Source organism: Rutidosis leptorrhynchoides, chromosome 5, assembly GCF_046630445.1.
Source record: "Rutidosis leptorrhynchoides isolate AG116_Rl617_1_P2 chromosome 5, CSIRO_AGI_Rlap_v1, whole genome shotgun sequence".
Taxonomy (NCBI): domain Eukaryota; kingdom Viridiplantae; phylum Streptophyta; class Magnoliopsida; order Asterales; family Asteraceae; genus Rutidosis; species Rutidosis leptorrhynchoides.
Window position 1 is genome coordinate 275,303,399 of NC_092337.1, and position 11,267 is coordinate 275,314,665.

The window sequence follows — 11,267 nt, forward strand, 5'->3', positions numbered from 1 at the left end:
TTATGATAATAATAAGATTTATGTTAGAGATCGTTTGAGTGTGTAAGTCGAAATTCTGTCCGTGTAACGCTACGCTATTTTTAATCATTGTAAGCTATGTTCAACCTTTTTATATTAATGTCTCGTAGCTAAGTTATTATTATGCTTATTTAAAACGAAGTAATCATGATGTTGGGCTAATTACTAAAATTGGGTAATTGGGCTTTGTACCATAATTAAGGTTTGGGCAAAAGACCGACACTTGTGGAAATTGGACTATTGACTATTAATAGATGGGGGGTATTGTCTAATTGAGTGACAACTCATTGGAGTCTGTCGAACCTATCTTCAAATTAATTATCCTAATAATTAATAATGATTATGGTTGTCCTATTTAGTGACGTTCATATGGAATCTATGATAATCATTTAATTAATTATTCGGGTTGGGTAATTGATTATTCAAACTGATCAAGTGGGTAAATTAATATTCATATCTAATCAAAACAGGGGTAGATTACATACAGTGATAACTGGTGTAATTGTGGACAGAAGTGATAACTGCGTCACAGTTTAAATCCTTAATTAGTTGGAATATTTGACTTCGGGTATAAGGGTAATTTGACGAGGACACTCGCACTTTATATTTATGACCGATGGACTATTATGGATAAAAACCAGATAGGTATCAAATAAACCATGACAAAGGACAATTAACCCGAGTAACAATTAATTAAAATCAAAACGTCAAACATCATGATTACGGAAATTTAAATAAGTATAATCCTTTTATTTCATATTCTATCGCAATTTTATTTATTGTTATTTTATTTATCGTCATTTATTTATTTTACGCACTTTAATTATTGTCATTTATCTTTACGCTTAAAAATATAAAATCGACAAACCGGTCATTAAACGGTAAAAACCCCCCTTTTATAATAATATTACTACTTATATATATATATATTTATATAAATATAGTTTTATAAAAATATAGTACGTAATCACTAGCTCCCTGTGGAACGAACCGGACTTACTAAAAACTACACTACTCTACGATTAGGTACACTGCCTATAGTGTTGTAGCAAGGTTTAGGTATATCCCATCCGTAAATTAATAAAACTTGTGTCATATTTTGTAGTATTTCCTAGTAAAAATAATACTATTTCGTACCCTCACGCTACATCATCAAGTTTTTGGCGCCGCTGCCGGGGAGCGCTAAAACGCTATATTTTTAATTATAATAATATTGAAATAAAATATAATAATATAATAATATTGAAATAGAATATAATAATATAATAATATTGAAATAGAATATAATAATATAATAATATTTTAGAATCAAAATTTGATACGTAAATTTTAAAAAAGTCGTATTTATTAAATACTTCAGGGGTATATTATGTAACTTATAATTAATAATTTCTATAATGTCGCTTTCATGTGAATAGTAAATTAATTAATTTCTTTTCATTTACTATTCATGAATAGTAAATGAATTAAAAAAAAAGTTTTGAAAAAAAATAATAATTATAAAAAAATTATTAATTTGTAAAAAAAAATCGTTAAAAAAAAAAAAAAAAAACGTAAAAAAAAAAAAAAAACAAAAACGTAAAAAAAAAAAAAAATTATTAAAAAAAAAATATATTTTTTTAAGATTTTGTCTATAAAAAAAATGTTTTTTTAGTTTTATTACCTTTAGATTTTTAGACTATAGTCGCAACTTTTAGTATTAAGTTTAGTTTTGCCATAGTTATTTTTACTTCTAGAATTTTTAGGCTTTGCCGTAAAATCCCTTAAGTGTTTATTCCTTAGACTAAGTTTTAGGTGCTTTAGAATTTTACGACGCCGTATTTCGTACTACTTTCTTATTTTTATTTTTCGACGCCTATTTTTCGACCTTTTTCGACGAACTCTTTTTCTTTCTTATTTCTCGCTATTCTAGTTTTAGGACATAGATTTTTATTCTACTTCTTATCTAAATTTCTTAAAATTACGAAAATTTATTTTAAGTGGTTAAATTAATAGACATCAAAATTTTCTGGTTCGTAGTAATAGTTGGATTTGTACGTGGACCGGGTTATTGGAGCCAAACAGTCCTCAATTATATTGAGACCAAACGAATCCTGCCCCTCTGCTGCATCTTTTGGCTATTCGAAACGTGGGCAAAATCAGAAAAGTCTATTAATTGGATAACTTATATAATTTTTCTTTCCTTTTAAAAACTAATAGGATATTCAGTGAATGTACCGAGTAAAACGTTCACCACCTTTCATAAGTTCACCACCTATAACTCGATCAAGACATCTAGCCAATATTGTCGCCGTTGATTTTTCTTTAGAATCATCATCCAGTCGACCAAGAACTCCAACTCAAATTTCCGATAATCCATCTTTTGAACCCGACTTCACAATTAAGAACCCGGAGCATATTCAAGGACAATTCCAAGATCTTGAACCACTAATTATTCCTCCTGAGCCACAAACCATTAAATCAGAATCCTCTAGTGATTCGTATTCAACAAATTCAATTATGGAAGTAACGGAACCTCTAAGTATGGAAGATCGAATGAGAGCCACACGCACGGGCCAAGGTCACGCCATTATTAAGCCAGAAGTTAATGCGCCAGATTATGAAATCAAAGGACAAATTCTACACATGGTAACTAACCAATGTCAATTCAGTGGTGCACCGAATGAAGATCCTAACGAACACCTTCGTACGTTTAAAAGAATTTGTACACTATTCAAAATCCGAGAAGTGGAAGATGAGCAGATCTATCTCATGTTGTTTCCCTGGACTTTAAAGGGAGAAGCCAAAGATTGGTTAGAATCGTTACCTGAAGGGGCGATTGACACATGGGATGTTTTAGTTGAAAAATTTCTTAAACAATTCTTTCCGGCATCTAAAGCCGTGAGACTTCAAGGAGAAATTGTTACGTTCGCGCAAAAGCCAAATGAAACATTATATGAGGCGTGGACAAGATTCGGAAGGATGTTGAGAGGATGTCCTCAACAAGGTTTAGACACTTACCAAATAGTACAAATATTCTACCAAGGTGTCAACGTTGCTACACGAAAAGACATCGACATAACAGCTGGTGGTTCCATTATGAAGAAAACCGCAACTGAAGCTTACAAAATTATTGATAACACAGCCTCCCACTCTCATGAGTGGCACCAAGAGAAAGATATATATCGTTCATCTAAAGCGGCTAGAGCCGATTCTAGCCATAACTTTGATTCCGTTTCCGCAAAAATAGATGCTTTCGAAAGATGAATGGAAAAGATGAATAAAGATATTCACGCAATACGAATCAGTTGTGAGCTATGCGGTGGACCACACTTATTGAAAGATTGTCACATTGAACCAACATTGGAACAACGAGAGAATGTTTCCTATATGAACCAAAGGCCTGGAAATAATTATCAAAATAATTATCAACCGCCAAAGCTAAACTTCAATCGAAATCAAAACATTCTTTACAATCCAAAAGGACCCGAAAATAACTGGTATAACCAACAAGGTCCGAATAACCAGCCAACTCAAAACAACACTTTCAATCAACAAAGACCTGGCTTATATAAACCACAACAACAAACCGAAGAGAAAAAGTCAAATATGGAAGACGTGGTATTCAAGCTAGTTGAATCTCAAACACAATTTATTGAAACTCAAACCCAAACGAACGAGAGATTTGATCAGTCATTAAGAACTCAACAAGCTTCCATTTTGAATCTAGAAAAACACGTAGGTACTCTTGCTAGCATGATGAGTGAGAGGGAACAAGGAAAGCTACCGAGTAATACTGAAGTAAATCCTCGGAATGAGAATGTTAATATGGTTTCAACGAATTCTGAAAAACCAGCACCAGAAGATGGGAAGGTTTTAGATGAGAGTAACAATAAAGAAGTTACACCACCACCACCCGAGTATGTAAAGCCAGTGGTGGCACCATACAAACCACCCATCCCGTTTCCAAGAAAAGGAGTTGAGTATGAGCAAGTGATAGGTAATAAAGATTGTGATACCTCTGGAAAGAAGAAGAAGAAAAAGAATAAGAAAGTGCAAGAAACAAAAGCCGTAAATATAAACCCGGTGAAGACAGTTCCACCAAAACCTCCACCTAGGGTAGGTGATCCGGGTGAATTTATTGTTCCTTGTCTACTTAGTGATTGTGTCATGTATGATGCACTAGCAGATTTAGGTGCAAGTGTAAGTGTTATGCCTCTTTCCTTATATAAGAGATTAGGTGTAGGTAAGTTAAGTCCAACGGATATGAGTGTTCGACTCTTTGATCAAACCATTAAGCACCCAGTTGGAATTGCTGACAACCTACCCGTTCAAGTAGGCAATTTAACCTTTCTAGTCGAATTTATTGTCATTGACATAGAAGAGGACCCAAACATTCCTCTAATTTTAGGTCGGCCATTCTTAGCGTCCACCAAGGCGTTATTTGATGTAGGAAATGGAAGAATGACACTTAAAAGTGGTGACAAATCGATCACCTTTATGATTCGAAAGTCTAAATCTCCACCAGCCAAAACCGTTGAACCAGTAAAAACAATTGGTAAGAACCATGTTCTTTTACCAACTCCAACGGTAATACTTAGCAATAATGAAACGCCTAAGTGTGGGGAAAATGAAGTAACACCTAATGATGACATGATAACAAAGAACCCCGTTGTTGATACGAAATTAAATGATCCCGTTATTAATAGTTCAATGAAGAAACTTATTAAACGGATTCGCGATGCTAGAACCAAGGGGAACTTTAAGTTATGTAACCGGTTAGTATCCAATCTATCACCTAAAGAAAAGGAGAAACTAGTTGAAATTGTGGATATTACACAGGAATCCGACCAATGGCTTAAAGAAAAAGTCACGGATATGCAAGTTGATTATGGACCAAGAGAAATTAACGATGAAGTTAATCACAATTTTGACACCACGGCTACCTAAGTGTGGGGAGATTCAAATGTTCTAAAAAGAAAATGCTATCTAGAGTTAGTTGTTCTGTTCTCGTGTAGTTCCGAGAATGGAACCCGATTGGTCTTTTCCGCTAGCAGACACTAAAGAACTAGTTTTCTCCCTCCATTCTGAATTTTTGTTTTGTAGGTTTTTTTTATGAAATTAATATGCATTTTAATTTAAGTTTTTAAAAACAAAATTTACTTTAATTCATTAAGTTTAAAAAATGATTTCTAAAATTCGTCGTGAGTTAAAGACTAGGTCGTTGAGCCGAAATTGCTTTACCCGAGGGCGGGGCGACAAATTTTGTTATCATTTAATTTTATTGATCTAAAGTATGCAAAAAAAAAAAAATTATTATATTAATTTTTGAACGTAGGGGTTATATACCAAACTTCAAAAATATGTATATATGTTTGTATTTTATGTTATGTACACAACAGGGTAAAACAGCGCACTTTCAAAAACTGTCATTAAGTTCAACAAAAAGCTACTAATTTTGATGACAAGGCGCAAAATATCAAATGTGATGTAAAATAATATGCTTACAAACTGGGTATTTTTAATCACTTTTCTACACTAATCACCCTCATGAATTTATAATTATAGTCTGATTTCATGCAAATGAGGGCATTGCATGATCTCAAGTGTGGGGAAGGGTTATAAATTCTCTCGGGTTTACACTTAGTTTATTTGCAAATTTTGTGAAAATTTGAAAAATTTTCAATTAAATGAACTCAAAATTATGTTTATACATATTTATGAACGATGAAAACTAGGTGATAATACCGAAATTATCGTTACCTCGGAAAGGACATAAATTGAGAAACACCCTAAAACGCTTGAATTCATTTAAAATGAAATAGAAGAAAATAAAAAGGCAAAGAAAGAAACTAAGTGTGGGAAGAATGTACCAAGTTATTCAATTTAAAACATATATCACATATTTTTGTACAAGATTATTGCAGGTACTTTTGCTTTGGACGATACTAATCAGTTTTACTCGGTTTACTGTAATACATTTGAAAGAAAGATGGATCTACACGATGAATCAATTCCATCATTAAAAGGAAGTAAAGTCTTCCGAAAAAGACACGCGCTTCTTGATTTAGGTCATGAAGTTGTCGTCCAGACCAGCTGTAGGTTGACGAAAAATCTAGAAAAGTCATCACTAAAATCAGCAGGAAATCCACGGACCTCAGCATCAAACAGGGTCGCCAAGTGGTCAGATTTATCCTAACCATGAGAAGGATTTATCTCGTACAATGGGGAGGCACCGTGCAAATTAGCTTGATAAGACTAATGAATCAGATCCCCAGAAAAGGATAATCTCCTTAAAGATTAAAAATCAGCTTTTAAGACTGATAATACTCAATCCTAGAGATTGACCTTAAAGATTGAGAATTCAAACTCATGGAATTCGATGATATCTAAACTCGAGCATGAACGAGAAAATATTTTGATCAAAAATACAAACCGATTTGTTTTCTGAAAAACCATTTTCAATGCGTTCATTACCATTGAACGTAAAATCCTAAGAAATTCACCTGGAATTCATTAGGTCACCTGAACCAAAACGGGTGTCAACCGTAAGAACGGTGGTTGCATAGCATGGTCGGAGACAGGACCTTGTGCCAGACCGAAAAATTATAGGATGATCTTTACTATCGCTCCTACCAAGGATAGTTCTAGCATCCGACACGTTAATAAGACCATAATCATCTGCATGTCACGGGACATTGCCTTAACAGTTTCTTGTTTTATCGCTTTCCTTTACAACCGGACGGTAGTTTACCGAAAGGTAATATACGGAACAAGTAAACTGGATGTGTGCTTTCCGATACCGGGATAGCAGTGGATTACACGAACCTAAAAGTTTTAGCCAAAATATTGATCCAAAAATATATTTTGCAACACCGATGATGGATCAAATCAGAAAACTTATCTAGGGTAAAAGCTAGAATGAATTTTCAAAAGATCAAATGTTTTCATAAAGATCCAATTTCCTTAATGGATCTAAATTTTTATAGTCATGTGGGACTGTAAACCATATCGTTACTACCATTGTTTATACCGCCATATCAAAATCACTGATGTACAAAGTGTGAAGAATAAAGAAGTGATTCTAGTATTTCAAGACTATATTGCTTGAGGACAAGCAACGCTCAAGTGTGGGGATAATGATAAGGCTAAAAAGGAACATATATTTCATAGCATTATCCCCCAAGAAAGACAAGATTTTAGTTGCAATTGTTCCATTTTCAAGTGATATTCGTTTATATTAAATAAGTGCGAAGACAAAAGGCAGATTCGACAAATTGAAGACAAAAATGTCCAAAAAGCTCAAAAGTACAAGATACAATTAAAAAGGTTCAAATTATTGATGAAGAACGTCTAAAAATGACAAGAGTACAAGTTACAAAACGCAAAGTACACGATATAAAATAGTACGCAAGGACGTTCGAAAATCCGGAACCGGGACATGAGTCAACTCTCAACGCTCGACGCAACGGTGTAAAAATTACGAGTCAACTATGCACAAGAATAAAATATAATATTTAAATAATTCATAATAAGAATAATATTAAATAATAAAAAGTTGTTAATTTAGCATAGTTCAGGGGTCGTAAATGAAAATTCAATTTCATATTTTGCCTATAAAAGGCGATGATTATCGATCAATTTAAAGGCATCCCTTTTTCTGTCCTAAAAATCTATTATCAATATCAATATCTAAAAATCTCTATCATAATGTTAGTGTAATAAGATATAACAATAATCTTAATTTTAATTTTAAATTATGATAATAATAAGATTTATGATAGAGATCGTTTGAGTGTGTAAGTCGAAATTCTGTCCGTGTAACGCTACGCTATTTTTAATCATTGTAAGCTATGTTCAACCTTTTTATATTAATGTCTCGTAGCTAAGTTATTATTATGCTTATTTAAAACGAAGTAATCATGATGTTGGGCTAATTACTAAAATTGGGTAATTGGGCTTTGTACCATAATTAAGGTTTGGGCAAAAGACCGACACTTGTGGAAATTGGACTATTGACTATTAATAGATGGGGGGTATTGTCTAATTGAGTGACAACTCATTGGAGTCTATCGAACCTATCTTCAAATTAATTATCCTAATAATTAATAATGATTATGGTTGTCCTATTTAGTGACGTTCATATGGAATCTATTATAATCATTTAATTAATTATTCGGGTTGGGTAATTGATTATTCAAACTGATCAAGTGGGTAAATTAATATTCATATCTAATCAAAACAGGGGTAGATTACATACAGTGATAACTGGTGTAATTGTTGACAGAAGTGATAACTGCGTCACAGTTTAAATCCTTAATTAGTTGTAATATTTGACTTCGGGTATAAGGGTAATTTGACGAGGACACTCGCACTTTATATTTATGACCGATGGACTATTATGGATAAAAACCAGATAGGTATCAAATAAACCATGACAAAGGACAATTAACCCGAGTAACAATGAATTAAAATCAAAACGTCAAACATCATGATTACGGAAGTTTAAATAAGTATAATCCTTTTATTTCATATTCTATCGCAATTTTATTTATTGTTATTTTATTTATCGTCATTTATTTATTTTACGCACTTTAATTATTGTCATTTATCTTTACGCTTAAAAATATAAAATCGACAAACCGGTCATTAAACGGTAAAAACCCCCCTTTTATAATAATATTACTACTTATATATATATATATATATATATTTATATAAATATAGTTTTATAAAAATATAGTACGTAATCACTAGCTCCCTGTGGAACGAACCGGACTTACTAAAAACTACACTACTCTACGATTAGGTACACTACCTATAGTGTTGTAGCAAGGTTTAGGTATATCCCATCCGTAAATTAATAACACTTGTGTCATATTTTGTAGTATTTCCTAGTAAAAATAATACTATTTCGTACCCTCACGCTACATCATCAGAATACATGCGAAATTTTTATAAATGTTTTACGAAATAGACACAAGTAATTGAAACTACATTATATGGGTGAATGATCGAAGCCGAATATGCCCCTTTTGCTTGGTAACCTAAGAATTAGTAAGCCGATCTACTAATTGACGCGAATCCTAAAGATAGATCTATTGGGCCTAACGAACCCCATCCAAAGTACCGAATGATTTAGTACTTCGATGTTGTTTTTATCATGTCCGAAGGATTTCCCGGAATGATAGGGGATATTCTTATATGCATCTTGTTAATGTCGGTTACTAGGTGTTCACCATATGATTAATTTTTGTCTCTATGCATGGGACGTATATTTATGAGAACTGGAAATGAAATTCTTGTTATCTATTAAAATGGTGAAAATGATCGATTATGATAAACTAATGAACTCACCAACCTTTTGGTTGACACTTTAAAGCATGTTTATTCCCAGGTATGAAAGAAATCTTCTGCTGTGCATTTGCTCATTTTAGAGATATTACTTGGAGTCATTCATGACATATTTCAAAAGACGTTGCATTCGAGTCGTTGAGTTCATCAAGAATATTACTAAGTCATTTATAGTTTGAATATATTATGAAATGGTATGCATGCCGTCAACTTTTGATGTGATGAAAGTTTGTCTTTTAAAAACGAATGCTATGTTTGTAAAATATATCATATAGAGGTCAAGTACCTCGTGATGTAACCAAATGTAATGTATTCGTCCTTATGGATTAGGACGGGTCGCTTTAATGATTCTACTTCAAGAACTTTCAAGCCAACCAAGATCCTTTGAAGCTAAATCATTTCTTGTCACTTCCAGTAGGTTTACCTACTAAACTTGAGGTACTAATGATGTTCTTAACATCATTCGATTCATATATATATATATATATATATATATAACTATATTATTCGAAGATTTAAACTTGTAATAACTAGAACATAGTTTAGTTAATTCTAAACATTTTTGCAAACAAAGTTAATTCTTCTAATTTGACTTTTAAAATCAACTAAATACATGTTCTATATCTATATGATATGCTAACTTAATGATTTAAAACCTGGAAACACGAATAACACCGTAAAACCGGACATACACCGTCGTAGTGAAACCGGGGGCTGTTTTGGGTTAGATAATTAAAAACTATGATAAAATTTGATTTAAAAGTTTTTCTTCTGGGAAAATGATTTTTTATGAACATGAAACTATATCCAAAAATCATGGTTAAACTCAAAGTAGAAGTATGTTTTTCAAAATGGCCATCAAGACGTTGTTCTTTCGACTGAAATGACTACCTCTTTCAAAAATGACTTGTAACTTATATTTTTGACTATAAACTTATACTTTTTGTGTTTAGATTCATAAATTTTAGTTCAATATGAAACCATATCAACTTGAATAACTCAAAATGGATTTAAAACGAATAAGTAATGGGTAAAATAAAATTGGATATTTTTACTTGTTGTAGCTACGTGAAAATTTGTAACAAATCTATACAATTTATAACTTAACTAACTTATATTGTATTATACATGTATTCTAACATACATTATGTAATCTTGGGATACCATAGACACGTATACAATGTTTTGACATATCATATCAACCCATATATATATATTATTTTGAACAACCATAGACACTCTATATGCAGTAATGCTTGAGTTAGCTATACAGGGTTGAGGTTGATTCCAAAATAATATATATACTTTGAGTTATGATCAATTCTGAGACTTGTAGACACTGGGTCGTGGATTGATTCGAGATAATATATATTGATTTAATTCTGTACATCTAACTGTGGACAACTAGTTGTAGATTACTAACGTTGGACTGCTAACTTAACAAACTTAAAACGTTAAAACGTAATAAAACATATTGTGAATATATTTCGATCATACTTTGATATATATGTATATATTTGTTATAGGTTCGTGAATTGATCAGTGGCCAAGTCTAATTCTCGACGAATTAAGAATCTGTGAAAGTGAGTTATAGTCCCACTTTTAAAATCTAATATTTTGGTATGAGAATACATGCATTTTTATAAATGTTTTACAAAATAGACACAAGTATGCGAAACGACATTCTATGGTTGAACTATTATTACCGAATATCACCCTTTTTAGTCTGGTAATCTAAGAATTAGGGAACAGAAACCCTAATTGACGCGAATCCTAAAGATAGATCTATTGGGCCTAACAAACCCCATCCTGGTTATGGATGCTTTAGTACTTCGATTTTATCATACTTCAATTTTATCATATCCGATGAGAGTCCTGGAATGATGGGGATATTCTAGACGCGTTCTGTTAATGTC

The 11,267-nt window shown here is 32.3% G+C and overlaps 1 non-coding gene across 1 annotated transcript; it reads right to left on the bottom strand.

Moving 5' to 3' along the window:
* Positions 1 to 2,901: 2,901 nt before the first annotated feature.
* On the bottom strand, positions 2,902 to 3,008 carry LOC139850914 (small nucleolar RNA R71). The gene has a single exon (XR_011760289.1). It is a non-coding gene; the product is annotated as a small nucleolar RNA R71 (small nucleolar RNA).
* Between the last annotated feature and the right edge of the window lie 8,259 nt (positions 3,009 to 11,267).